Below are 23185 nucleotides of genomic sequence, written 5' to 3'. Positions count from 1 at the left end.
CCATTGACTGAAAGGGACCGAGCGCAGTGGCACAGTGGTTAGTATACTGGATTCTGATTCTAGAGGACGACGACGGTTCAGATCTACGTCCGACCACCCATACTTACGTGTCCGTGATGTTCCTCAGGCAAAAACAACTAGAAATTATGCTCCGTCTCTAACGACCTAGCCGTCTATGGACGGCGATGAGATTTGGCGCCACTTCAATCACATTGCAGATGTGTTAGATCGGTTCACATCTGGCGAGTTTGGGGTGGGTGGGGGCGGCAGCACACCAATTGGAACTCGCCAGTGTGTTCCTCAAACCACCCCATCACGCTCCTGGCCTTGTGACATGGCGCATTATCTTGTTGAAAAGTGTCACTGTCGCCAGGAAACAGGATCCTTATGACGGGTTGTACATTGTCTGCAACCAATGTACTAGACTCCTTGGCCGTCTCCACTGGACCCATGGATGCCAAAGTGAATGTTCCATGGAGCATTATGGAGCCGCCGCCACCTTGTCTTTGTCCCGCGGTACAGGTGTCGAGGAGCTGTCACCCTAGAAGAGTACAGATTCGCGCCCTCCCATTGGCATGGTGAAGAAGGTATTGGAATTCATTAGACACGCAACGCTCTGTCACTGCGCCAACGCCCCAGTGCAGATGGTCACCTGTCCATTTCAGTTCTAGCGGCCGATGTCGTCGTGTTAAAATTGGCACATACACGGGTCGTCGGCTGCGGAGGCCCGTCGTTAGTTGTTCGGTGCACTTGTAATCTGCCCATAATTAAAGTGTGATGTTAGTTCCGCCAGAGCTTGCCGCCTATTCCGTTTCACCAATCCGCCCAGCCTACGACGTCTGACATCTGTATTGAGGGGTGGCCGCCCAACCCCACGAAGTCTGGACGTGATTTCACCTTGGTTTTGCCAAGTATAGAAGACACTTACCACAGTATTGCTCATACATCTGACAAGTCGTGCAGTTTCCGAAATGGTCATTAGGAGCCTCCGGGCCGTCACAATGTACCCACGGCAGCTCGCTCACTGATACTACATGCACCGTGCATGTGTCTGACTAGCAGTCATTCCTCGCCAGATGAAGCTATCGCCTGAACGGGTTTATAGCGATAGTAGGTCCTCAGGTTTAGGAATTCTGCCAGGGGTGCAGGATCACCTCGGTACAGCTCTGCTCAAGGTTTGCCGCATCACAGCGATGGGACAGAAATGAGCGTTACACAACACACAGTTTGGTTCCTTTCGGCAAGGAAGATCCTGATCGGTTTGCTAATGCACTGTACCGTGACAGAATTTTAAAGATCGTGCCTGCGCAGCTGTCCCCCATATTCGGTGGACCGTTTCGCACAAAAGGGACGATGCGGCAGGCCGTCGCAGCGCTTGACGAGAGGGGCGCTCGCGCATTGAGGACGGCTCCGCAGGCAGGATACAATAAACGAGCCGGCTCCCTGGGCCAGAGGGGAAGGGAAGGCAAGAGCCGCTCCAGCCGGTCAGTCGCGCCAGGACCTCCACGGGAGCGGGTCGGGACGCAGGAGGCAGGCGCAGCTGGGAGGGCTCCGCTATTGGTTTCGGTTCTCACGCTCCACACAACACGCCATCGATTCGCTTTCCTCCCTCGTCTGGCCACATGGGGTGACACACTGGACGCCGTATAGTGCCAGGGCAGTGCAGCTGAGCTTACGTCGTTCTTAGGTGAGTGCTACGAATCCGCGGTTCTGCCATTCTTCTCGTTTCCTTGCACTGCTGCGTTACCAAGGAGCCTATGCATCTACGATGAATTGACAAGCCGTTTACCACTGCTGCGCGCGAGTGATAGCCGATCAGTAGCTGGTTTTGTGCAGAGATCAACCAGTAATCGTTGATTTTTGCACCACGATCTCGTAGTAGATAACGGAAGAAAATATAAAGGTCTTGCGTAAGTTCATAGCGTTGGTATTCCTGTTGCTATGGGCTTATTTATTTGTTGTCAGTTTTTTATTTGTAGTTGAGAGATAGTGTAGCTGTGGACGCTAGTAATTGAATACCAAGTGGAGAAGTCGGAACTTTCCGACATATTCTTGTGTTTTAGTTGAGTAGAGGCGTTATAGCAGCGGAGTCAGCCAGAGACATCTGCGCCGTGTGTGGGGATAATGCCATTGGACAGAGGACGGCAAGAAAATGGTTTCCTCGCTTTAAGGAGGATAGATTTGACGTAAATGACACCCCACTTTCAGGAAGGCCTTTAAAGTTAGATGAAGATCTTTTAACTTATTAATCCACAATTATTCCCGTCAAGGTGCTCAGGGGCTAGGAAATGTGATGGCGTTTCATCATTCCACCAACGTGCGGCATTTGCATGCAATGGGGAAGGCTCATGAACATCGTTTATGGGTACCGCATGCTCTAAGGCAAAATTAAGACCCAGCGCTTGGCCATATGTGCATCTATGCTTGCTCGGAAAACATTGGTATTTTTTATCCTGTATCGTTGCTGGTGACAAGCAATGCTGTTTTTATGCTTAAGGAAAACAAAGGAATGATTGAAACAAAACACAAACTCCCCTTACAAAGACCTGCGTGCATTCACAAAAGATAATGTTGAGCATCTGGAGGAACAGCGACGATATGGTGTACTACGAATTGCTTCCCCGAGGTGTAACTGTCACTGCTGACATTCATTGTCAACAGCTGCGACGTCTTGCAGACCCAGTCGAGGCACAACGACCAGAAGGACTGCGTGAAGTGATGCTATTCCACTATAACGCCCGCCCGCATTCAGCTAGACGGACAAGAAACGCTATAGAGGAGTTGGGATGGAAAGTTATCCCGCAGCCACCTTATTCGTCTGATACTGCGCCCTCAGAGATTTTCACTTTTTCCGCTCTCTGTGGAACAACCCTCAGAGACTGTTGTAAATAGTGAAGGACACTATGTTACCGATAACTACAATCAGTGTTGTCATGTTGAAATTGTAGCTTTGAGTTCGAAGACAGGCCAGGTGCTGATCTTACCGGCAGCTTATGTCGGGTAACTCCCATGGTCTCAGCATAACTACAGCAATATACATCCATTCGAAATTTGTTGCTCGATTGAGGATTCTTCGCAGGGATGACGCAGCGTGTTGTCGTGGGCTGTCACTGACAGGTGTGGAAGTGACTTTCAGGAGTGCTCCACAGACGTGTGCTGGCACTCTTGTTCCTGTTGTATGTTAACGACCTGGCAGATAATGGTAACCTCACACTTCTTGTAAATTTTCTGTAATGAACCTCTTTCTTTGCAAAAATCCAGACAGACACAGTGTTAGATCTTGGTAAGTTTTCATAGTGGTGAAAAGCACGACAACTTGCTTTGAATGTTCATAAAAGTAAAATTGTGCATTTCACAAAATGGAGAAAAGTAGTATCCTTTGTCTGCATTATCCGCGACACACAACTGAAATTACTCAACTCATACACTCCGTCCCCTTAGCCGAGTGGTCAGAGCGTGACTGACATGCAGCGACTCGAGGGTCGATTCCCGGCCAGATCGCCGATTTTCTGCGCTCGGGGACTGGGTGTTGTTGCCCTCATCATTTCATCATCATCATCATCATTATCGACGCGCAAGTGGCGCCCATGTGGAAAAGGGTTGCGACTCGGCGGACGGACATCCCCGGGTGGAGACTCCAGGCCATCACAAGTACCTGGGTATCATTGTTTGTAGGGGAAATGAAGTGGAATAACCGTATAGGCTCATTCGTTGATGAAGGTGGTGACTGGCTTCGGTTCGTTGGTAGGCTACTCTGAAAATACAATCGGCGTTAACAGGAGATCACTTAAAAAGCAGTTGCACGACCTGTCATAGAATATTGTTAAAGTGTTCGGCAATCTAACAAAGTAGAACTACCTGGAGTTATCGACAATATACAATGAAAGTCAGCACCAATGAACACAGCTTTCTTTCACCCAAGGATACCGTCACGGAATTGATGCCGTTTGAAGAGATGCCTTCGAAAGCGCATTTAGTGTTTCAAAAAGAGTGATAAGATTAGTAATATACAACAACGCATTATGCATCGCTTCCACAGTACTTGATCATATCAAGGCGTTAACCCGTGAGAAGACGCGCCTTAGAAAGTTACACGGTTTGGCGCGAAGGAGCAAAATGCTCACACTACTTAAATCGTATTTTTTAGAAAAAGGAAATATAATACTATAAAATGAAAGGCACTTGTCTACGTAATCACAGTAGTTATTAAGGTATAAGTAACAAAAATGCAGCCTTGGCATAAATAAAGTCTTCAGAACTTTGGTTATTTACTGTGCATATTACGTATATAATATATAAACAATAAATGCTTGTATTTTAATTTATCGTTCTTCCATAGTATCCGGAGAAATGTCTTTCATAACATCCTTGCACATAAATGTCACATGATCAGTGCATTGTGACGCAAAGTATATGCTTTTTCAGAGCGTCTCTTTTTCCTTATTGGACAAAGCGCACAAAAGCCACTGGGCCCTCTCTCTGTTTCCACGTTAGGAAGAGGTGCCAACCGCTTCATTCGGAACTTGAGAGCCGATGAAATGTTCTGCAGTGTTACTCATCGTGAAATATGTGGTTTCACCATCTCTTGAGCCACATCTTTCAGGAATACACGTCTTGCAATTACATTTTGTGTGGTTTCTTTGTATATAATTTGCACGTTGATACCAGTTATATTCAAAAAAGTGAACATTCTCATTGGCCACCTTGAAGAAACTCGTGCGACAGAGTAATCCTCTTTCTCTTGGTCAACAACGTCCACACCCCCTTTCCTTTAGTATTGTTATAAAAAAGTAACAATTTCTGGTTTAGCTTCAATACCTGTCTCTTGATCGAAATTATCGTTGTTATGTAGTGAGGATAACATAAGTACAATTTTCTACGTTTTTTTCCCTGGTACGTAAGAACGATGACATTGTTTTCACCGAAACCGAAAATAGAACTGTTCTTTATTGACAAAAATAATGGAGGGATTTCTTTATTTGTGCGTAATGTGCCGACAGCTGTTGTTCTGTAGACATTTTTCAATTTCTTTGATCAGTGGAATGGACGTGATGATGAATACTTAGGAAGGTACTGAGACGCCCGCCGCGCCATCATGTTTATAACGTTCACAATTATCGAAATGAATTTTTGTGTCAGAGAAATGCTCATAGCACGCCTTCTCACGGGTTACGGCTATCGCTGTTTCCGCTCTCGAATACAGGAATGGAAAGGAAAGAAACTGTAATGCCTTGTGTGTTGATAAGTACTCTCTGCCATGCACTCCACAATGGTTTGCCAAATGTAAATGTAGAACCTGATTTCTGTAACAGTGCCGAAGTTTCCCTGCACGATGTTTATGCCTCCCAACTATGTCCCATACCAAATTAACTGGTTGTTGGTGCATCATGATGTGTTCCATCAAACCTTATAATCAGATTGTGACAGAACGCTCTTTTCTCCCCAATTCGTGCTCTTTTGGGTGCTGCATTCTGGAACCGAGCGACCGCTACGGTCGCAGGTTCGAAGCCTGCCTCGGGCATGGATGTGTGTGATGGCCTTAGGTTAGTTAGATTCAAGTAGTTCTAAGTTCTAGTGGGACTGATGACCTCAGATGTTTAGTCCCATAGTGCTCAGAGCCATTTGAACCTTTTTTTTTCCTCCCCAATTGGTTTCATTACATGATCATTAGTTAGTACTAGCGACCGGCCCCGGTTCCGCACGGATAACAAACACTTAAGTGGCTACGGGCGGACGACTTCTCTGGCGTAGTGGTAATGAAATACATGTATTAACAAATCTTTCCCGTGAATCGGTCTGTCAATCCGTACACCAGTTCTTGAAACTAGCCTTCACATACATATATAACGCGGCTGGTGATATTAAATTACAGTATTAATCTAACTTAATCAGCCTTCTTTTAACTAGGTGGGTCGGTCAGTCAGTTTAAAGGAATTAAAGGAAATGCCGCGTTTAGCAGGATCTGAATAGTATAGCCGTGGATACAGTGGCGTTTTAACATTATTATTTCGGCACTCAAGGAAAAAGTAGTACAATATCACGTCTAAGAAGATAAATTTCGGTTACTGGTCTATTTTATTATTTATTTAAGGAATCACCAGTTAGTTCAGCTTTTTTGCGATCACTATCCAAAGTCTCGAAATTTGCCAACAACACGCCATTCACGTAATAAGCAATGATTCTGCACTAAAACTCCGGATGACGTTCCGGTGGCAGCTGGCGTTAGCAGCGGCACAGCAGTAGCATGGTCGGAATGTTTTGTTCCGTCGTCATCTTAGCTTTGGTGTGTTTACTATCGATACTGTAAATTTCGTAATATTGGTGTACCAAACAAAACTACAGGCACTTGTCAAAATTGAATTCCGTCTCTAATGGCCTTGTCGCCAATGAGACATGAAACCTTAATTCACCTTCATCCTTCCTTTCAAAATTACCTACTGTGATTGAAGAGGGCAATCTAAAGTTGAAAGACGGTTGAACACAACGTAAACTGTGTCGAGAGGATGCTGGTTTCAGAATATAATTTAAGGGATAGACCAGACTGATGCTCGAGTTTGGAACTGATATTCATGATTTGTTTTCAATAAAATAGCAAACAATTTGCAAAACTGACTTCATTTTTTTAAGTAAAAAAAGTTGCACCCTGAAGACACTACATGATACCGACGAAAGGCCTTCGCGGTGTGCGAGGGCGCTTCATCATAGAACAAAATTTCAAAAGCTGGTTTTATGATATTGTCCAACATACTACGTGGATATACTAAAAAAAATTCAACTAAATGCCCGCACTCTGAAATAAGTAAGAATGCGAAAAGCTATAATGTAATTGCTTGTATATTTCCTGGGTTATAGCCACCGCCAACTCGAAAAATGTTATTCGGAAAAACTAACCTTCAATTAACAATGCTACCGTACAGTTTGCCTTTTTTTCGCCTATATTGAATCTCACTCATTTTGACGAAATTACATCTATTACCTGGCGCTTCTTGACAACATTGAAGGCACAATTGCGAAAAGCAAGGAGGCAGTGGGCAAGCTAGTTTCCTATTTCTGAATAAATATTCAAACTATGGTTTATCACATGGTGCATTGGTAATGCGTAGTGAAAACCTTTAAACAGTAATTATTCATATGAAATTAGACAATGATTTTAGAACGAAGTGTGTGTTAAAAGGAACAGAGTAGTACTTCGCGTGATCTTCACACACAACCTTGGTCTCAACAATACTATTCGTAACAAAGTAAAATCCTACCGTCATAAAAGTGAGCATTTTTTCGAAAAGGGTACAATGTTAACATAAAATTTCTATAAAAAGCCAATCAGCTTAATCAGTTGATATCTTAATGTATGACTCAGGGAAGAAGGGTGATCTTTCCCTCAGCTGTGAGCAAGTTCACTAGTTGATAATAGTCATTCTAACAAATTAGCTTCGCAGTGCTGCAGTTGGTACCTCAAACTACTTCTCTTCAAAAATAACATTATTAAAAATTTATATTATCTTCACTTTCCAACATATACGTCATATTCATCCTTGCTGTACTTTGCAATAAATTTTTCTTCATCTAACAGAATACGTTCATCAACTACCACACTTCCACTAAGAATGTATTAGACTGTGCCAGAAGACCAAAGACAGTTTAAAAGTAACATAACATTCATGTAAAAACAAGCGGACGCGAGAAAACTACGTGTTTTCAGACTGTTCACCATACGTAAACAAATTATGCTACTAAGAGAAATCTTACTGAGAAAAGCATTTCAACTGATACTAATACCTTCTGTGATACCATTCGAAACTAACAGTACCCCTGTTCCGTCGGTAACTATGTTAGTACTACCTCGTTTGCATTCGAGTGCTGTGATACGCCAGACCCCCAATCAGTAAATCGCGGTTTTAACATATTTTAACATCTATGGAATCAATCGTAAAAATACACTCTAAGGAATGTTTAAAGTCAATAAAGGATTAGGCTAAAAAATTTATATTATGACCTACCCGCTTCCTTAAAAACCACCAAAGTACCCCAAGGAAACCACGGCGTTCCCTAAAAGGAGGTAAAGATTTGCTAAAAATCCTCCCGTGGTACTGATAAAGTAGAGAAAGCACATAGAGATACTACTAAAACTCGTTTCGTGGCGTGGGAGAAATAGAAGCGAAAGCTTTTTTAATGATGCTATATGTACTGGATAAACTGACTAAACCAGAGGTTGTACAGTGTTTCAGAGAGAGCATAAGGGAACAATTGACAGGAATGGGGGAAAGAAATACAGTAGAAGAAGAGATGAAGTAGTGAAGTCAGCAGAGGATAAAGTAGGTAAAAAGACGAGTACTAGTAGAAGTCCTTGGGTAACAGAAGAAATATTGAATTTAATTGATGAAAGGAGAAAATATAAAAATGCAGTAAATGAAGCAGGCAAAAAGGAATACAAACGTCTCGAAAATGAGATCGACAGGAAGTGCAAAATGGCTAAGCAGGCAAATGTAAGGATGTGGAGGCTTATCTCACTAGGGGTAAGATAGATAGTGCCTACAGAAAAATTAAAGAGACCTTTGGAGATCAGAGAACCACTTGTATGAACATCAAGAGCTTGAGGACAATATTATGGAAATGGAAGAGGATGTAGATGAAGATGAAATGGGAGATACGATACTGCGTGAAGAGTTTGACAGAGCACTGAAAGACCTGAGTCGAAACAAGGCCCCGGGAGTAGACAACATTCCATTGGAACTACTGACGGCCTTGGGAGAGCCAGTCCTGACAAAACTCTTCCATTTGGTGAGCAAGATGTACGAGACAGGCGAAATACCCTCAGACTTCAAGAAGAATATAATAATTCCAATCCCAAAGAAAGTAGGTGTTGACAAATGTGAAAATTACCGAACTATAAGTTTAATAAGCCACAGCTGCAAAATACTAACTCGAATTCTTTACAGACGAATGGAAAAGCAAGTAGAAGCCGACCTCGGGGAAGATCAGTTTGGATTCCGTCGAAATACTGAAACACGTGAGGCAACCTACGTTTCTAGCGTTCGTAGACTTATAGAAAGCTTTTGACAATGTTGACTGAAATAATCTCTTTCAAATTCTAAAGGTGGCAGGTGTAAAATACAGGGAGCGAATGGCTATTTACAATTTGTACAGAAACCAGATGGCAGTTATAAGAGTCGAGGGGCAGTGATCGGGAAGGGAGTGAGACAGGGTTGTAGCCTCTCGCCGACGTTATTCAATCTGTATTTTGAGCAAGCAGTAAAGGAAACAAAAGAAAAATTCGGAGTAGGTATTAAAATCCATGGAGAAGAATTAAAAACTTTGAGGTTTGCCGATGACATTGTAATTCCGTCAGAGACAGCAAAGGACTTGGAAGAGCAGTTGAACGGAATGGACAGTGTCTTGAAAGGAGGGAATAATATGAACATCAACAAAAGCAAAACGAGGGTAATGGAATGTAGTCGAATTAGGTCGGGTGATGCTGAGGGTATTAGATTAGGAAATGAGACACTTAAAGTAGTAAAGGAGTTTTGCTACTTGGGGAGCAAAATAACTGATGATGGTCGAAGTAGAGAGGATATAAAATGTAGACTGACAATGGCAAGGAATGCGTTTCTGAAGAATAGAAATTTGTTAACATCTAGAGTAGAGATTTAAGTGTCGGGAAGTCGCTTCTGAAAGTATTTGTATGGAGTGTAGCCATGTATGGAAGTGAAACAAGGACAATAAATAGTTTGGACAAGAAGAGAATAGAAGCTTTCGAAATGTGGTGCTACAGAGGAAAATTTGAAGATTAGGTGGGTAGATCACATAACTAATGAGGAGGTATTGAATAGGATTGGGGAGAAGAGAAGTTTGTGGCACAACTTGACTAGAAGAAGGGATTGGCAGGTAGGACATGTCCTGGGGCATGAAGGGATCACAAATTTAGCATTGGAGGGCAGCGTGGAGGGTAAAAATCCTAGAGGAAGACCAAGAGATGAATACAGTAAGTAGACTCAGAAGGATGTAGGTTGCAGTAGGTACTGGGAGATGAAGAAGCTTGCACAGGATATGGAGAGGTGCATCAAACCAGTCTCAGGACTGAAGACAACAACAACATATGTACTTACGATTGGAGAAAACACACACACAAACACACAAACACACAAACACACAAACACACAGTCTCCCACACACACACACACACACACACACACACACACACACACACACACACACACACACACACACACACAGTCTCCCACACACACACACACACACACACACACACACACACACACACACACACAGTCTCCCACACACACACACACACACACACACACACACACAGTCTCCCACACACACACACACACACACACACACACACACACACAGTCTCCCACACACACACACACACACACACACACACACACACACACACAGTCTCCCACACACACACACACACACACACACACAGTCTCCGTCGTAAACGATGATTACAATTCAGATTTTAGTGAATGCCTCCATTTGTTCCTGCTGCGTATAGGACAGACTTGTCGTTAGTGGAAAATGCTTTTTTTTCTGCCTCCTTCTAGATTCATGTGCATTTGGACGAACATTCCTTACGTCCAATTTATTTATTTCTAAATGTAATTTAATTTTGGAGACCGGCTGACATTATTTTAATCATAATCGATAAAATATTAGTGTGCCTCTAAAATTAGGGTTGCCATAAATTTTTGTACTAAAATCGGGACAAAATCAACAGAAAGCCTATCATAGGATGTGAGTGAGGAGGAACAGACGTCTGGAAAAATTAACGTGACTAATGAGCTTAATACTTGTATAAAAATATTTGAAAAGACATAAATTACTGACAGGCACAATTTTGCAAACATTATTTCATGGACCATTCATGCTTCTCAGTTCATGTAACAGCCTTTAGAAGATCAATTTGTTTACGTCCATAATTATAAAACTGTGCACAGCTCGTTTGAACTCTATAAGTACACTGTAAGATGCGTTCAATTACCGATACATCCAAAGGATTCCATTCCTCCGTCCATTGAGCTCCCATTAATAAAAAAATCTCTGAACTTCGGCATTTACTGCTACGATTGAAAACATATATTGGCATATCTTTATAAGTTCCGACTTTTGAGCGCTGTTTTCTGTATTCCAGCCAGCTAATACTGACTTCCAATTATCCCGTGAAACATTCGGAGCCAGAAAATTCTTCAAATACACGTACTGATCAGACATTGCTGTCCACAGATATCTACTTCTTTTCCTTTTAAATAAACTAATATCCATTCTGTGTCTTCCCATTTCGCTAATGTAGTCAAAGACAAACACTCGAAAATGTCAAAAGCTTACAGTTGATGAGCCCATTTTGTAAGATAAGTAATGGCAATACCATAAAATGGTTTCAGGTCACAGAAATTTTTCGATGGTTAGTTCAGAGCAATATCTGTTGCATTTTCAAAATTTCTATAGTTTTCATGCCCAAATTAGTTATCTTTCGCTCGTAGTGAAATTATTGTATTCTCAATCACTTTCACTTGAATCACAGATATATTAATAGTTAAAATTTTCTTTATTTGCTGTCCAAGCAAATTCAACTGATGGTGAATAAACTGAAGTAAGCGTCACTTAAAGGAGAAGAGAAAAAATCTACTAAGATCTTTGGTGGTTTTCTTGAGACAAGAAAAATATTTCTGAGCTTCCCACAATTGTAAAATTATCTCGACTGCAGGGATTAGAGACAGCCGTGTAGTTTCCGAGCGTGACAAAAGTCCTCTGTAGCAAGCATCCACTAATTCACAAAAGTCAGTACGTTCTGATTGCGTAGACGGAAAAGTAGTTCCAAAGTTTCATCACAGTTAACTCGACATCGACAGACAAATGTCTACAACAGTTGTAACAGTGTTATGCAAAATGTGTGCTGGACAGACCACTTTTCCTAAGTCCTTCACCAGCTTCGTTCATAATCAACTAAATGTGTTGTTTTCAATTCTGTTGCTCAACCCCCAGTGGAATTTAAATATTTTGCTCTCTTTCTTGAAAATCTGGTGAGCCTGTTTGCGACACCGGTACAAAGAATGAAAAATCGGGATATTCCCTATTAATTTGGACCCTACTTCAAGTAGGGCACTGACATGGCACGAATGAGGCTGTAGAGAGTCATTAACAGCTCTGAAACCCATTGCAGCATTTAAGGAACAGTATGAAACTGTTGTTGTCGTGGTACGTAAAGATACTTCTTCGCATCGCTTCCAGTGGGAGTCGACCAATCCAAGTTTTAATCATCTTAAAGAAAACGCCTACTATCATGTTGACAGACGTGGGTTCATAAATTCCTCACTCCGTCGAGGAAGTAATGTTTTATCGCCTTTAACATTGCTTTTCAGTCTGAAGCTGAACCATTTTTCTCGTATAGTTAATCGAGGCTTCATCTTTCCGTGCTGAACAGCACAATATTTTGCAGTTTACATTATACCCCTGTACCAGTAACGTACTAGAAAATCCCATCCCATTTCATGTCTCGTGATAGGCATGTATTTAGAGCATATGGACATTGCAGATAAAGGAACGAATTACTCATACCCTCATGTTGCACTTTCATCTGTTGATAGCATATGCGTAACTAGCATTCGAGCACAGTGGTGACCACATTCTACAATCCATCTACTTAAAAATTGCAGGGTCAGAAAAAGTCACTAGTAGTGTAGTACGGTATTTCATCCTCTGCAGATCGATATTTTTTCAAGGTTAATGACATTTCACTCTACGAACTCTCCATGTACGTAAGTGGCTACTAATGTAAATGTATAACTGTAATTAAGTTTGGGATGGACGGGTAATTAGTTCACATAAAACCTTCATTGCAGCCTTTGTACGTTTCCCATAAAACTTTGTTTCCAGTAATTTGCGATCTTTTCTGCAGATTTCAGGTACAAAGCAGGCCTGTGTAAAAATTAGCTTATATACTTGATCAAAACACTGCTTTTCATCTACAGCTGCTTACATGATCCACGACTCTGTACACTGCGTGTCAATGCAAGCTCAAATTCTGCATGGATCGAGTGAATATAATAAATAGTCTGATTGCTCCCAAAGAGCCCCAAGCTGTTGTCTTGTTCTGGTGGAAATGTAAATTAGGGGCAAAATAATAGTTTTGCTGTCTTCGCACAGTGGTGATTCGCCAAATTTACGAAGCAGCCCATCACCGGAAAGTTCGTTCGCATGTCAACGAATCCATTGTAAGTTTGTCGAGTGTATGCGGAAAATTTTGTATTGGCTGAACAGGACGTGTGCAGCACGCCCAGATTTATTGAGCTTCGGTGTTTCCCGTCGCTCTTATTACTATTAAGCCCACTATTAAGCCCACCGAGTGGTCAGCGCTGCTGACTACCATGCGGAGGACCCCGGTTGGATTTCTAGTACTGCCAGGGATTTTTTCCTTGGTGGGAGCGGCGGCGGCGGCACGGGATGCACTCAGCGCCATGACGCCAAGTGAGGAGCTATAGTAGCGGCGCCACCTCACGAATACTAACAGCGGCCGAAAGAACGGTGAGCCGACGCGCGGTCAATCGATGACGTTGGTACCGCCAGGTTCTGTTAACGGACGGAGCTTATTACAATTTCAAACCAAGAACAAGTCGAACTAGGGCTTTATATGAGTAGACGCGCTTCACTAAGTCTGTTGCCAAACTCTTCGCTTGTGTTACTGTTTAAACTTCGCTTTGCAAACTGCCGTCGGTGTTTTCATTAATGTCCAGATATCTGTTTTGTAAATTATATTTTGCATTGGGCCATCGTTCACTACAAACAATGAAAAGTTTTATTAAGGTCCTTCTAAATTTCTTTAGAGCGCCTTAACCTTTTCAGACCCGAAATTTTTCTGGAGGAAGGAAAAATTTTTCTTTGTGTAGTACTGGTCTTAGGTGATTTTGTAATGATTTTAGGAGCAAGATTTATACAAAAATATGTACCCGTTACCAAAACGTACTTTGTTCACTTGGCTTCACTTTAAGGACTAAAATAACTAATTATGAAATATTCTCTGTTGTAATAAACAGTAAAAATGATTATTCAATAATTTCCCTGTAAAATAACAACAGCAATATTCAATTATACACTTGAATATAGCGAACCATGCATTCTAGTGGTCACGAGTTGCTGCGCACTGCCCCATTGACTTGCTGATATTTTTTAGTGATGGTTCAAATGGCTCTGAGCACTATGGGACTTAACATCTGTGGTCATCAGTCCCCTAGAACTTATAACTACTTAACCCTAACTAACCTAAGGACATCACAAACATCCATGCCCGAGGCAGGAATCGAACCTGCGACCGTAGCGGTCAAGCGGTTCCAGACTGAAGCACCTAGAACAGCGCGGTCATACCGGCCGGCTTTTATAGTGATGTCCAACGGTTGGCAGCATTTGTGCGTGATGAAAAAGTTGAGCATTTACAAGTGTGTAGCTCTGGTTCGCTTAGGGAAGAAATAATTTTGTTGCAGCTAATAGACTGTAAAAGTTAATGTACACAATTGTAGCCAGAGGGTCTTGGAAGGGTTAAGAGATGGAGCAAACAGTGTTGCCAGCAAACTATCACCGTGTGAATTATTCTGATAAATCACTCGTTGGGCGGCCTCTTCGTATGTTTCCTTCAGACACAGTAAATCAGTCAAGTGTCCTCGCTCTGGAATGGTAGAATGACACACCAAGTCCGACCATACGCACTTCAGCAGTGGACTCTATTCGTAGTAGTCTTTTATGTTCGAAACTGGGGCGGCTACACATTAACTCCGGAAGAGTGCCGTGACAAACCCCTTTGGCCGGAAAGTTTACGGCTGATGACACTCGATGGCCAACGTCAAAATAGTTATAAATTCAGTTTAGATAGGCTTAATTGGTCGCTAAGGACAGTATTCAGGGTAGCCACTTCATTGAGGAGAACACTACCTGCGGTCGCTGCCGGGTGTTTTGTTACCGTTTATTTACGATCGGTCACGGAGAGCGTGCGTGGATGGGAGCACAGGTGGGCGACGGCCCCGTGCTTTGCGCAAGGTGTGCGGTAAGTGGTGTAAATTTAACGGGCGGGGAGCCTCCGGCCGGCGCGCGGTAGCTCCCCGAATAGCTGGCGCTATTTCGGAGCCGCCGTCCGCCATTGAACCGAATGCCGCTCCGTCTGTTCGCCCGCACAGCCTCTCGATTCACGCTGCAGACGCGTCTGTCAGTCGCTGCCACAACGTGGTCGCCCACGCCTCGTGTAAACTGCATTTAATTCGCACGATTGGTGGGACTTTTTTCCGGTGGCCTTCCGTCTTGAATACTAGGCTCAAGCTGCGTGCCTTGCACCTAGTCGCCGTGCGCCTGTGTTTGCGCCACAAGCAAATCGAGCAAACGTGTTGGTGTCTGTGTCTTTCTCAACATGTGCACATCAGTGGTTCCATTCATATCTAGAGAGCAGCACTCACGCCACTCCAATGATCAGGCTGCAGTTGCAGGTTAAATGCGCTTGTGTGGCTGGTCAGTCGGCAGTAGGTTTGCTTATCAGTGCCAGCCAGGTGAGCTGGCGATGTGCATCTGCAGAGGCGATGCGTATGAGGGAGGCTGCGCCATAAACGTGCCGTCTTAGGGCATGCTGATGACCACTCAACGTCACTTAGGTGGCTTCCTCGGAGGAGCAAACCACTTGCTAGATTTCAGCATTTACAATGACAGGTCAAAAATATGCAGTTATAATTACTTATCTCGCGAAATGTGTAATCATGAAATAAACATGCTTGGAAAGTCCTTCGGTTTATATTATGAATGCATACATTTTTGTCAGTTTAAGAACCTGTAGATTGAAGCACTGGCAAGAGTCTGACACGTTTGGACATTTTATTGTTGCTCTAATGAATTCAGTTACCTGAGAATTACGGTTAGTGCAGCATAGAGGAGAGCAGTTACTGAAGTGCATGGATCTGCAACGCACGGGAACTGGCTGGCGACTAATGAAGAATAATCGTAATTTGACAGAAAGTCTTGGTAGAGGAATGTGTCCATTTTAATCACAAAAATTGTAAGGAATTTAAAAAGCCGGATTATAGCGGAAAAACAGGTACTAGAGGTTTTTAGATATGTGTGTTTTATTCGTCATTAGGCGTTTAGGGCTCTGCCAACCTTCAGATGACCTAAAAAAAAGCAGTAACAACGTAGCTTCTGCATATTTGCCCAACAATTATTTTTGATACACGAATACATATCACTTTAAACAAGTCTTGCATACATCTTCGACAAGTAGCTCAAAAAGCGTCAGGAAAAAAATGAAGTTAAAATAGCGGCAGTAACTAGACACGATGAGCTAACGCGGAGAAAACTTAAAATGGAATAATAACAAACAGCCTCTTATGCCTGCTAGGTAAACAGTCCATCAAGAGATGTGTGATTATAGCGGCACTGCTTTACAACTTTGCTTCATTGTTGTCGTTAATTACATATTTGTGCATAATGGAAGTTAGTTAAAATAATATATGAAATAATTTATCTATTTGTAAATTTATAAAGCTCTTCGTATCAACATACGAGACAAAAAATATACATAAAGGGAAATTAATTTTTTATACACACGGCTTAATTTCTTTATTGAAATGGGTAACACAAAAACCTACACATAATGTGATTAATACTAAATAACAGGACAGACTGTCTATAATCCCTTAAAATCCTACAAAACCAAAAAGTAAAATACTTGTCACGTTGATAATTTTTTTCTTTTTTTGTCTGTCTCCATGTCTTCACTCTTCTAAAAACAGAAAATTTTTACTGTTTTGTTCTGATGGGACTGTAGGAGATTATATTTGCTTCTATATGCCATTTTTTAATTAACAGCTTGGCAGGAACTGCTCGTAAAATTCCTAAATACGTATTTTATTTCATATATGATTTTTAAGTCTGACTTTCAATATTATGTACACATATGTAACTGTGGATAACGATGAAATTATGATGGAACGCAGCGCCACTATAATGATGCCATCTGTCGCTAGATTGTCTACCCAGCAGGCAAAAGCGGCCGCTCCTGTCATTCCACTCTAAGTTTTGTTCTTGTTAGGCCTTTGTATCTAGTTAGTGCTACTATTTTGATTATCTTCATGGTTTTCCAGACAATTTTTGACGTACTTGACCGAAGTTTTTTTATATATATAATCACTTAAAAGAAGTACTTGTCCATCAAAAATAAGTGTGCAGATATCTTGCATCTACATTGCTTATTTAAGATATCATTGTTTTGTCTACGCTGTGTGGACATAACGGCGTTACTGAGTTTTTATCAAGCCGTCTGAAGTTGGGCAGAGCCCGAAACCCTTAATAAGAGAAATAAACGGGTCTAAAGAACAATTAGTAACTGTTTTTCTGCGGTAATCCATCTTTTTTAAAGTCCGTATAGTTTTTTAATGAAGAAATACCAGACATTAGAGTTTGCATTTCCGATTCGACATGCAAATCAAAAAAGTGTTTTCTGGATGCGCATTTCCGCTAGATATTTCAGTGTTCTTTTATTTACTCTCGTCGACGCAAACCAATTATGAATGAAAGCGGCTCATAGAGGAACCAGGACGGCTTCGGCACATCAAGGTGCTTAGAATCAGCCTCCTTCCACATGTATTCATCAGAAGTACGGACGAAGGTGTTTCATTTTGTTTAAGTTTCCCTTTGATCCTTCCAGATTGTTCTTATTTGTGAGGAGCTGTTAACAATTATTTAGTTTCACTCTGTCTTTATAATCTACTGAATTTAATAGTCAGAAAAAGGGGAAGATACATTAATACTGTCCAAATTCCATGTGTTCTTCGGTAGACCACTCTGCCAAAGTGCTAACGCGAAAGTCCGTTTGAATGCGTGCGAAAAATTGAAACTTCCAACAGTGAAACGTAGTAAAACAAAGCGCCAAACGGAGAATAAGCGCACTACTATTGCGCATCTCTTCCCATCTGGGACGGGGAGATTCCTGCGCCTGCGCCCGGTGTCCTGTCCTCGCCTCTTCGTGCAACGGTCGCTTTCTCGTAGTGGGCACCTAAACGCTCGCAGTTGTAGGTGCAGCCTTTGTGTAACTTTTAATAGACACATGATAGAAACATCCACATATAAACTAGGAATTTCCCACGGCAAACTTAACGTCGAATAAGATGTGTACGGTATTGACAGTGGGGACGATTGAACACTACATATATCAAATTGCGAGCAGAAGTTCATAATATTCCAGAGTTGCAGTTGTTAGGTCTAACTTGCCAGCTGACCTTCCTGGGTTTTTTTTTTTTTTTTTTTTTTTTTTTTTTTTTTTTTTTTTTTTTTTCAGAATGGATTTTCTCTCTTCGTGATTTGAGTCATTATGGAAAACCGTGTGGCGGCCCGGTACTCGAAACCAAAACGTTTCCCTTTGGCGGTCAGGTGCTCTATCCACTGAACTATTCGGGCACGACTCATTGACCCACGTCACAGCTTTACTTCCACCAGTACCTGTCTCCTACCTTCTCAACTTCTCAGTAGTTCTCCAATACACCTTGCGGAACTGTAGCTCCTGGAGTGCTGGGTCACTCAGGCGATAGAGCAAAATGGAGAAAGGCAAAGGTTCCGATCTGGCAAGCAATTTTAATTTACCAACAAGTTTCACTTCAGTTTTTTCACTTTAGGTCTTACTGCTGGAACCGAAATTTGAGTCGAAGGCTACCCGATTGTTCTGTCGCAGTCGGAAGTGGACGTGGTTTCAGTGGCATCTTCAGGAGAATTGGAATTCCTGTGCACCTCCCCCCTCCCCCCCCCCCCCCTCACTGAGGAGGTCACTATTTGTTTTAAACCCCATCGCTGCTTAGTACATTGATTGAAATATACACGACGTTATAAAATAGTAAAAGATATACATTTCAGTAATTATGTTTTATGATACAGTTCCGTACACGATTCAACACACAGTTGCTAGCAACGATATTGTGGTTTGCAGTTATAAATAAATTAACCCCTGGTTGCAATAGACGTGCAAGGTGCGTCTGTAGATGGGACTGGTAGTCCCGAAATCGATTGTGGAATAAAAATTAAGAACAACGTTGCAGCCAGAGGATAATGTGTTTATAATTGAAAAACATCACGCAGCTGCATTCCCATGATAGGAAGTAATGAAATATCGCGATTTGTTTCTCATGTTTACATTGTCGATGAACGCAAACAAGAAACACACAACATATTTTACACTTTCGTTGCTTTGGCTTACTCAGCATAGCGAGAGAGTATCCTAGTATAGTAGCCGTAAACAATCATGTCCATAATAGAGGAAGATGGGTCTTTTGGGGTTGTTTCTCAATATATTCCAGGCCAAACCTCCCCGTCATTTCCTATCATACATTACCACTACTTCCCAGACCTGCGGCCCCCAGACCTTGCCCCCGTTTTTCTTCTCCATCGTCCTCTTCCTTTTCCTCCTCCTTCTAACTCGCCAACCTTCTTTCCGTTCTCTTTTGCCTTACCTAATATTTTTACCTTGTCACAAAAATGAGACCCGACGGCAATTGCATTCATTTTTTGTGGACTACGACAGCTGTGCAGACAACTACTTCCCTCGACCTAACCGGGCTATACAGTCGGCAATGTTGTAATTGCTATGTGACTTTCTGATTTTCCGAAGTTCAAATTTGGAACCTTTATCTTGGCGCCTCGGGTTAAAAAAAAAAAAATCGAACGCTTAGTTTGCCAGAAGGACGGAGCTTTCTAACTCGGAGACGAAGTTCTGTTGAATCCGTTAACTCCGTACACAGTGTGTGGGCCAGGGCATTATTTGTGACACGTCAGTCCAAAACGCTGGTCGCGTTATCATGAAGCACCTGTAAAACAGGTAAGTGCGTCACTGCGACTGTCTCGTATTTCCTATCACAAAATGGAAAATATTTAACTTGCTCATGACTCTGCGAATGGGCGATGTGATTTACGTTGCTAGCATTTTTTTGACTAGGGAATAAAAACGATGACACGAAGTTCTGTCTTCAGACTTTTTTTCCATTATTCTGAATTAAGCACTAAAATTTCCATAGTGTGACGCGGAGGGGATCGGCACGTGAAACTGTGGACAGTGAGCGAACAGGAATGTTACTTAAGCTCACTGGGCTCCTTATTGGGCTGTTCGAGAAGAATTGGGTTTTCCATTCATTTCACCCGTAAATACAGTACATAGGTAGCGATCCAAACGTCCACTCGATATAGGTACACATAAAACTCTAAAATACGTTGGAGAGGGGCAACGACAGACCACCTCCATTAAAACCTTCCATGAGGAGGGCGTTAATGTATTCCTGAATTGCTCCCAACACACTCTTCGAGAATTTACGGCAGACTTACAATTCAGTCACAGCTCAAAACGCAAGCTGCACACAAAAACGTTCTTCTTGTAGACATGGGAGTGTGACTTTGTACACTTTCGACGTCCACACAACCTGTAATAAAAAGATTAGTGATTTACTGTATGGAATGAGGCGCAGGTTGATGATTGTAAACTACTGTCAGGAGAACCAAAGTTAAAATCTCTGACGGACTGTCGTGATTGTTTTCAAAGTTACTTTCAGTTACGCATGTTGAATGCGAACTTCAGCAAAGGTACGTCTGTTTCCTTCCACAATACTTTGTAAATCGACAGTGGCATTCAGATGTGGATGTTACGTTAGTCACGAATGGAATGAATTTACAAAAAAGTCGTGGTCTTCCTTTGAGGGGAGCGAGAGATCCAGAAAATGGCAGATCAGATATTTGTTGACGCAGATGTGTTAGTGTGCTCTAACTGGAGTTAGAAGTAGAGATATGTGATAGTCGAATTAGGATGAAACCAATGGTGGCACACGATAAGTTGTTAAAAAAGAAAATTTACAGCGAGGCACATACATTCAGCTAATTTGGTTCTGGGAATAACGGATCGTTCTTCTAGGTCTGGAACTGATCCAAAAAATCAAAGTGTGGGAACGTAGCTATTTCCCACACTTAAGTTGTCACTTCACATAAAAAAAGATTTAAGTACTTCGCATAAAATAGTGCTGTTCTTGTACATTCATTCAACTCTGAGGCAAAGTAAGCAACCTGGCGTTGAGGCAGAACGAATATTTCTTTCGAACGTAATTTTTCTTTCTGGAAAGCTTCGTTGTGATTAAGTTACTTTACGTTAAGGTAGTCCTGGAATCGCTTTTTATCACATGTAATGCGGTAATCCTCGACTTATTTAATAAGCAACATCTTCAAAATGCCCTATCCCGTAACGATGGAAGGGCTCTAGCAAAGAAACGGAAATCTCTTTTCGATCATGGTCGCTACAATCACTAGTAGGGTAAAGGGGAAAAATAGTTATTACTAAGGTGTCGTTGTTTCATCCACTAATCTGTGTTAAAATAATTACCATAGTCAACGCTGACCACATGTCCTCTTAAAGGGCTTGAAGATAGTCTCTAACGCTGTAAGTTGCACTTTCCACGTAATGGGCAGCTTAATCTTCCACATTATATTTTAGTAGGAAACACTGCTTTGGGAGTTCAGGGTCACGCATGTTAAGGAGAAAGTTAAATTAATCGGTTTATTTATTGGATCTAGTCTTGGGAGAATTTCGGTGTTCCTTGAGATGGGTGTGGCAACCACCTAAAAATCTCAAGAGTGCCGTCTTACCAGGCCTTACAGTAGTTTCATTACATGGAAATATCTCTCTCAGCTCTCAGGTATTGAGCAATGGATTTGCCTCTACTTCCCATAATAGTCAACTTCTAATAAACTGGGTCATTACAGAGAAAGTGAGAAATCACTATGCTGGTATTTGTGAGTATTGATGAGCTCATTGCCGGCCTTCGATCCCTCCTGCCAGTGTGTCATTCTGCGTTTGTTTAATGCTCAAGGTCTTCACTGAAGTTAGAGTTGATCGTATGTTACATCCACAGCCTTAACTAACATACATTTCTGTTAAAACTGATCATGCACCAAACCTAGTTATACGTACGATTGAAAACGGGTGTTACCTTTTCTTTCTTTGTGAATTAAGGTCTTCTAGGTCTCAATAATTGATTACGATATGTTAAACGCAAGTGTTCGGAACAGCTTTCCGTACTTAGCAGAAGAGTAATCCCAAAGATGTCGCAGATATCATCTTCAAAGAACTTAATTGCTCAAGATACTATTAGTGGCAAATCCGAACAGATTGTTTTCCTTTGTTTGGCTTCCCCCAGCTCCACTTGCCATAATATTTTTAAAAACTTCGTCACCTGATCATTCTGCTTCTAGTTGTTCAAAGCTATCACGTTGCAGTTTAGTCGTGTAATCCACTGTGAATGCAGTTTCATTGACTGACGTTCTTGCTTGTTGTGGTGTGTAAGCTTAAAAATGAAATAAATTACACTAGCCTTTTGGTAAGCAAGTTTTCAGACACTGCAGTTTCCTTACCTTTATTGGAGAGCCCTCAGCATTCTCGTCATGCAAACGTAAACCTAACAGTTTAAAATCGACAGTTTCTGCGTACACCGTCGTCCTTTAAAAAGTTTTCTAGTATATGTCAACTACTACGAGTAGCCGTATGTCATGTGGAAGCACTGGCTATGATATGAATAGCTAGTCGCCGCTCCGCGAGTTTTCAAAACTGCAGTAACTCGTTAAGGCACGGACTTGTCGAAGTGTTGGACACTGTTCAGAAATGTTGATCCACGCGTCTTGCAGTGCTATCCACAATTGTCCGTCGGCAGATGGTACCAGGTACACGAGCGTGTTCTGATATAGACAGCATCCCATACAAGTCGACTGGGTTAGGATCGGGCGATCTGGAGGGGCAAGCCATGGGCTTGAATTCACTGAACTGAACTGTTCACCAAGCCAACAAACATGCAACAAAAGAGCGCTTTCTCCTGTTGAAACATGACATCTCCGTCAGGGTACTCTGATAACGGAAACTGATGCAGATGTTATACGAGAATGTTCACATAACACAAACCTGCCATTGGTCCTCGAAATCGGACAACGGGACATTATAGCGACCGTGTGAACACAGCTCAGACCATGATGGAGCCCGGAAGTTTCAAGACAACGCCCACTCACGCTGCAATGTGAAATACTGCAAACGCCCTAGACACTGTTGACCTCTGAAATCAGAGTTCTTGTGCAATCTCCGATATGGCATGACCCATGCACAACGATTATCATATCACGCTCAAAG

At 42.1% G+C, this 23185-nt stretch overlaps 1 protein-coding gene across 2 annotated transcripts in view; it reads left to right on the top strand.

Moving 5' to 3' along the window:
* The window catches only part of LOC126353846 (dnaJ homolog subfamily B member 6-like), a 307307-nt gene that overhangs the window by 198681 nt on the left and 85441 nt on the right, over positions 1 to 23185 (top strand). Inside the window, exon 1 of one of the 2 annotated variants that reach the window (XM_050002998.1) lies at positions 1488 to 1687. The exons of the other annotated variant lie outside the window; for it this stretch is intronic. The gene's annotated coding sequence lies outside the window, so the exon portion shown is untranslated. Of the gene's footprint in view, positions 1 to 1487; positions 1688 to 23185 lie in introns of those variants that run through there. 2 annotated transcript variants of the gene reach the window in all.

Source organism: Schistocerca gregaria, chromosome 3, assembly GCF_023897955.1.
Source record: "Schistocerca gregaria isolate iqSchGreg1 chromosome 3, iqSchGreg1.2, whole genome shotgun sequence".
NCBI lineage: Eukaryota > Metazoa > Arthropoda > Insecta > Orthoptera > Acrididae > Schistocerca > Schistocerca gregaria.
Note: the sequence above shows the minus strand (reverse complement) of the source record. Positions and strands in the feature narration are given on the sequence as shown.